The 7,480-nt window shown below is 33.0% G+C and overlaps 1 pseudogene; it reads left to right on the plus strand.

Moving 5' to 3' along the window:
• Positions 1-6,488, plus strand: part of LOC107627856 — an 8,242-nt pseudogene extending 1,754 nt beyond the window's left edge.

The following is a 7,480-nucleotide window of genomic DNA, read 5'->3' on the forward strand; positions in this document are numbered from 1 at the left end:
AATTGATATAAAATATTATAAATATAAAATTAAAAGTACTCCTTACTTAATTATATAGAAATGAGTCTAATAAATAATTATTTTATTTAATATATTTATAATTAAGAGTACTCCTTACTTATAATACATGTGTAATGAATTTATTAAGAAAAAAGGAAAAGATGAATGAATTTACAGCTTACCAAAATTTTCAAGACTATTTAAATGGTCAAAACAATCCTCACACCATCATGGGGCAAAAGATAAATAATTTATCAAAGTTTTGGTAAAAATAACGGAAAGATAAGTTTACCATGTATCTTAAATCCTTAATAGAATCAACTACTTTGAATCTTTGATGTTATTTGCCAGCTTGACAAGAATTTAATTGGATTTAGCTGTATCATCATCACATATATCAAAAGCACGTAGAATTTCTTCGTGCTTAGTTCGCTTAACTTCTTCAATTTCTAAGGCTGGTGATGTGAACATGTCAGCACGGAGAACAACATACATCTTCAATTTTCCTTCTTAAAAGAAAATAAACCTGATCATATTGAAATAACTGTCATAAATAATTGAAAATTTAATAGGTAATTTATTAGCTATAACAACCATTATGCTACCAAGATTTATAGTTTGACATTAACTTCAATCTAGCTCATCAGATTTATAGAAGAGCATTTGTAGAAGAGCATTCAACTGTTCAAACCCAAAGCACGTGATTATTTGCATTTGATAAAACCCAAAGTCTGAATGGAATTTAGAATGGGAGAAATGATATGCATGACCCTCAGATCAATACCAGACGTGTTTTCTCATAATTAGGTAAGTGTACCATTTATCCTACTGAGTACTGATACAATTTCCTGTAACTTAACTGTGTGTTTTGTTTTAAAATTTGCAAAAAAATCATCTATGCCAAAGAAAAATAAATTCTATTTTCAAGCAATGTATCTGTATTATCATTAACACCTAAATTTGTGTATTTAAACTAAGAAGGACTGTTCATGACTGCAAATACTGGCCACTAAATAAGTCATGTTTTGTTATGCACCAGGACTTAAACGTGGAGTTCTAATCAGCAAGCAGAGGTGAAATGGATAATGTGATAATGAGCTGGAATTAGTTATATAAAGAACATAGTTATTGAAGAGTAGTTGAAAAATATAAATACAAATGCAAGTATGTATCATTTTATATAAATGATAATACTTATGGAGTGTTGCACAATAATATTTCTATTTCTAGTAATGATGATGATGATGATAATACTTCTCCTTTGGCAATGCCTTCGTTTCATCATTATCAGTCTCCAAAATATTATTAGTTAAACCTACCATAAAATTGCCACCAGGTCCATACCCGTATCCCATAATAGGAAACATCTTAGAGCTTAGCCATAAACCCTATGGATCACTCTATAAACTTTCCAAAACATATGGTCCTATAATGACTCTCAAATTTGGTAGTTTAACAACTATTGTTATTTCATCACCAGAGATAGCCAAAGAAGCATTAACCAAGCATAACTTAGCATTTCCCAATAAGAAAGTCTTAGATATGACAAGAGCCCTTGACCACGTGTCTATGCCTCTATGGTGTGGTCACGCGTCTGTGATTATTAGAGAACACTAAGAAAATTATATCTCGTAGCCCACAATTTTAGCCTAACAGAATATAAATTCAGTTATAATTTTAGTCTTTATTATTTTATTTTATTTTATCTTTAGTTGTTCTTATTTTATTTTTATTTGTTTTTTTTTATTGGAATGCTCTATGCTTGGATTACTACTAACATTGGTTATGTATAAAAAATCAATGGATTAAAGTATGGTGCCAAAGCCAACATCCAGCTTTTAACATAAATAGACCTGACATGAAGAAAGAGGCAATTCAATTCTCACAACCCAAGAACATAATTTACCCCATGACAAAAAAAAAACATAATTTACCCAAAAAGTAAAGTTGAATGTTGCCAAGTTCATCTTCAAACTTTTTAAATTATATGAATCATCTACTGAAATCTACCTCCGAGTATGAGAAAAACAGATGTAGTTATAGTGACAAAATCGACATTGACAAGTAATAAGACACTGATGCAGCAGCTTTTTCAGATTTTTTAGGAGCCTTTTCGGTTGTTTTAGGGGCAGGTGCCGGTGCCAGAGCAGGCTCATCTTCATCCTCCCATGATTCCTTTACATCATTTTCATCCACATCTTCATCATCCCATTTACTTTTAGTCACTTTCTTTTTGTTAAGGTCAATAGGTGCAATTTGCTCATCCTCCCAATCGTCCATTTTGCTGCGTGCACTTCTTTGACAAAATAGAATAGCAAAATAGCAGCTGATCAATTGGTGAGCTACGACCGCAGAAGCGTTGATCGGAGAGAGTGATGATGTGAAAGAGAGAGAAAGCGAGATTAGGGCACAATTGGTTTTGAGTGTGTTTTGGGAATTTTTGTTAAACTACTCTTCCACCTTAGTACATATATAGAGCATTGACCGAAGAAAGATAAAAGCAAATAAAAATAAGATAAGGGCTTGTTTGGATGAGCTTATAAGAAAAGATCTTTTTTCGAGTTATCTTTTTTAAAAGATCTTATGGAAAAGTAAAAGTAATTTTATGTTTGGGTATCTCATACAAAAAGATATTTTTATCTATCAATTATGTTTGGATATAACAATATAAAAGTATCTTTTTGTTTATTTATTATATGAAAAACATCTTTTTTTAAGGAACAAAGATCTTTTAAAAAAAGATGTAAATTACAACTTCTCAAAAAAGATGTTTTTCTCATTTTTCTAGTGCTTTTACTTTTACTTCTCAAAATTTGCCAAACACGCTAAAAAATAAAAAAAGATTTTTTTTCAATAAATTTTTTTTTATCAAAATAATGGCACCCAAACAAGCACAAGAACAACTAAAGATAAGAAAAGATAAAATAATAAAAACTAAAATTGTAACTGAATTTATATATTCTATTAGGCTGAATTTGTAGGTCACGAGACTTTTTTATTGTTGTCATAGGCTAAAGTGAAAGAGTAGTTTAATGTTATGTGCTACAAACATATTCTCCCCTCAAAAGCTAGAATCAACTAGCACACTTCGCCACAAAAAGGTGCAAGAATTGGTGAATTTTGTGGGAACATGTTGCACCAAAGGTGAGGCTATTGATATTGGTAAGGTTGTATTCATAACAATAATGAATTCATTTTCCAATACACTTTTCTCTATCGATTTTGCTAACTATGGAGCTAGTGATGATGATGATCATGGTTCTCATCAAAATTTCAAGGAGCTTATAGAGGGAATATTGGACGATGCTGGAAAGATTAATGTAATAGATCTTTTCCCAATTATAAAATTTCTTGATCCACAAGGCCTAAGGGGAAGAGGTGAAGAATCTTTTAAGAGACTATTGAAGGCTTTCGATCATGATATCTTTGATGAACGAGTGCGGTTGAGAGCATCTTCTAACAAGAATCTTGGAGGGACTTGTGACGTGTTAGATTCTTTTCTAGATTTCATCGAAGTGAATAATGGTTCCGCAGATTTGGGCCGCCACCATTAGTTACATTTATTTATGGTAATATATGTGTAATCATCCGTCTCTAGTCATTTAAATAATTGGTCTAATCGATCCTCAACTATTTAATTAACGAAACAATTTTTGTGAATACTCCTATTTATCATGAGCTTTTTTATTAATATACGCATGAAAAATTCTTTATTTTTCATAATACATACGGTTGAAAATTCCTCCAAAAATGTGGATGGCCAATTTGCAACCCTCACCCACGAAATGGAAATAGGCACTATTTCAAGTAAGGTGGCCACAAAATAGGTGCTGCCATCTGACACACGTCATGCCAATTAAGCTCACCAGCCACGAAATGGAAAGCACTTCAAGGCTGACACACATGAAATGCCCAACTCACTAACAGCACACATAAGTTAGCCCATTCCACGACTGTCAAGCACAAAATAGGTTTAATTTGGGGCAATGAAGGCAACAATTCCTAGTGGTGACAGTTTCCGTACGAACATGCAGTAGATAGTTTGGGAGGCAAATTATTGTAGCGTTGTGGGTGAAGCAATATAAAAGAGAGCGAAGTGAAGAGACCAATTCGGAGGGTAGGAAACAGGAGAGAAATAGTGTGGTTTAGTGCGTTATTGTGTTTTTGGTGGGGTAGGAAACAAGAAACAGATGCATGTGGATGAGGTAATTAATGTTGTTTGTTACAGTTGAATTATTTTTTGCCCACATGCATCTGTTTCCTTTTTTCTACTCCACGACACAACACCACACTAAACCACACTACTTTTCTCCTATTTTCTACTCTCTGATAGGGGTGAGCACGGATAGCGAGTACCCGATTATCCGTCTAAACCTGAACCAAACTAATTAAATTGGTTCTGAAACCAACGGGTAATTGGGTCTAACTCAAATTAAACCGATAGCTTTTGTTAGTGATTGGTTTGGGTATCGATTTTAGAGGTGCAGAACCCGAACCAACCCGTGAACTCGATCATATATATATTTAAATAAAAAAATATATATAGTTTTTCCATTAGACAATAATTATTCATTATTAATATGTTTGGATTTTAATGAGTTTAGTTTTTAATGTATTTGGTGTTTAACATGTTTGGATTATTTCTATTGATGTTACATGTTTATTGTTACAGTTGAATTATTTCTATTGATTTTAATAATTAATGTTGTTTGTTACAGTTGAATTATTTTTTGCCCACATGCATCTGTTTCCTGTTTTCTACTCCACGACACAACACCACACTAAACCACACTACTTTTCTCCTATTTTCTACTCTCCGATAGGGGTGAGCACGGATAGCGAGTACCTGATTATCCGTCTAAACCCGAACCAAACTAATTAAATTGGTTCTGAAACCAACGGGTAATTGGGTCTAACTCAAATTAAACCGATGGCTTTTGTTAGTGATTGGTTCGGGTATCGATTTTAGAGGTGCAGAACCCGAACCAACCCGTGAACTCAATCATATATTTAATTAAATAAAAAAATATATATAGTTTTTCCATTAGACAATAATTATTCATTATTAATATGTTTGGATTTTAATGAGTTTAGTTTTTAATGTATTTGGTGTTTAACATGTTTGGATTATTTCTATTGATGTTACATGTTTATTGTACTTGTTGAATTTTTAAGATAAAAATTTGATTTTTTTTATGAATTTCAAAGTTATCGGGTACCCAATTACCCGAACTGAACCAATCCATTCTTAATCGGTTTGGTTTGGTTCGGATACATGTACAAAAAAATACAAATCCGAACCAAACCGACCCGTGCTCACCCCTACCCTCCGAATTGGTCCCCTCCCCTTCACCCCTTTTTATATTGCTTCACCCATAACATTACAGTAAATTGCCTCCCAAACTACCCACTACATGCTCGTACGGGAACTGTCACCACTGGGAGTTGGTGTCTTCACTGTCCCAAACCCATTTCGTGCCTAACAGTTGTGGAATGAGCCAACCCGTGTGTGCCGCTAGTGAGTTGGGCATTTCGTGTGTGTCAGCCTTGAAGTGCTCTACATTTCGTGGCTGGTTAGCTTGGCATGGCATGTGTTCGATGACAGCACGTATTTTGTGGCCACATTGCCTAAAATGGCGCCTATTTTCATTTCACAGGTGAGAGTTGCGAATTGGTCATGTGCATTTTGGGAGAAGTTTCCAACCGTACTTATTATGGGAAATAAAGAATTTTCCATGCATATATCAATAAAAAAAAGCCATTTATCATGTGTCACGAACCACTTAGATCAATTATTTGAGTGGTTAGAGATTGGATAAAAATTTTCGAATTGTAAATCACTGTTTTATTTTTTGAATAAATGATTAGGAATCGAAACAAATCTTTACTAAAAAATTAACTGATATTCGCTCAAAAAGTTGACTCCCTAATCTAATCATGCATTATTGCTTAAAGTTTAATTTTTTATATATGATTTTCGGTGTCATATGGATGATTATTTTCATTGTATATTAGCATTTACCAGGACTTGTTTAATGCTGGGATAGAAACAACAACAAGCACAGTGGAATGGGCAATGACAGAATTGCTATGTAATCCTGAAAAGATGGTGAAAGCCAAAGAAGAGCTTTTAGAAGTGCCTTGGCAAAAATGAAAAGCCTCAAGAATCAGACATGTCAAAACTTCCTTATTTGGATGCAATTGTGAAGGAAATCTTCCGAATGCACTCTCCAATTCCACTTTTGTTCCACAAATCAAAGTCCAATGTAGAAATCAATGGCTTCAAAGTTCCCAAACATGCACAAGTTCTAGTTAATTTATGGGCCATAGGACGAAATTCTAGTACTTGGAATAATCCAAATTCTTTTGTGCCAGAAAGGTTTATAGAACGCAAAATGGATACTAATAAAGACTTCAATAATTTTGAGTTCATTCCATTTCGGCTGGAAGAAGAATGTGTTCCGCAATTTCATTGGTTCATAGAATAGTACCTTTGATTTTATTAGCAACTCTTTTGCATTGTTTTGATTGGAAGATTGCGGGTGAGAAGAAACTAGAAGAATTAGACACGAGAGAAAAGTATGGTCTCACTATACGTAGGGCTCAATCACTCATACTCATTCCAATTCAAACCAATTAATAATATTTTCTTAAAGACAACGTAACTTTGTGTATGTGTGATTTCAGACATGCATGTATGAATTATTGTTGAAATATATATTGTCCATTTAATTCTTTTTGTACGTATTCGATCTTTTTGTCAAAAACAATGCATGGTGTGGCAACTAAACTGTTACTTTGCAAGCCGAAAAAATTCAATGATGAGTGGTACCTTAGCTTCCATTTCAAAATTCAACATACACATGGCTAACAGCACAAGTTAGCAGAACCTCTAAGAGTGCATTAAATTTGGGGCAATTTACTTAAATAAATAGAATAGACAAAACGTTTACCTAAATGTGCAAAACTGGTTCTTGTTACTTGCATGTACAAAAAGCCATTTCTATGTAATCTGTGGCAACCCACTATGGTTTCAAAACGTGCATAAACCGTGGCAGGTCCCAGCGGATTATGGCCAAAAGATATAGAGTGTAAACCGTGGTAGGTTACCACGGTTTACTAAGGAGAGATGACGTGCATAAACCGTGGAGAGTCACCACGGTTTATGTGTAGTAAATAATGGCCAGAAAACCTTGTTAATTTTATGTCTAATAGAAAATGAATTTATTAGCACAATAAATTTATGAGCAGAATCTTAAATTATGTCTTATCAAACAACAGCTTTTTATAATAGAAAGAGTACAATAGAAAAAAAAATCAGATAATACTAAGAAAATGATTTTTATAATGCTTAAAAAATTGATGTCTATTTACTAAAAAATAAAAAATTAATATTTAATTTAAAATGATGAAATTTAATAAATTTAAAATATTTAAAATTTGTTATGTAAAATAAATTAGAAAAAAATTAGACTCCAAT

Source organism: Arachis ipaensis, chromosome B02 (assembly GCF_000816755.2).
Source record: "Arachis ipaensis cultivar K30076 chromosome B02, Araip1.1, whole genome shotgun sequence".
Lineage (NCBI taxonomy): Eukaryota > Viridiplantae > Streptophyta > Magnoliopsida > Fabales > Fabaceae > Arachis > Arachis ipaensis.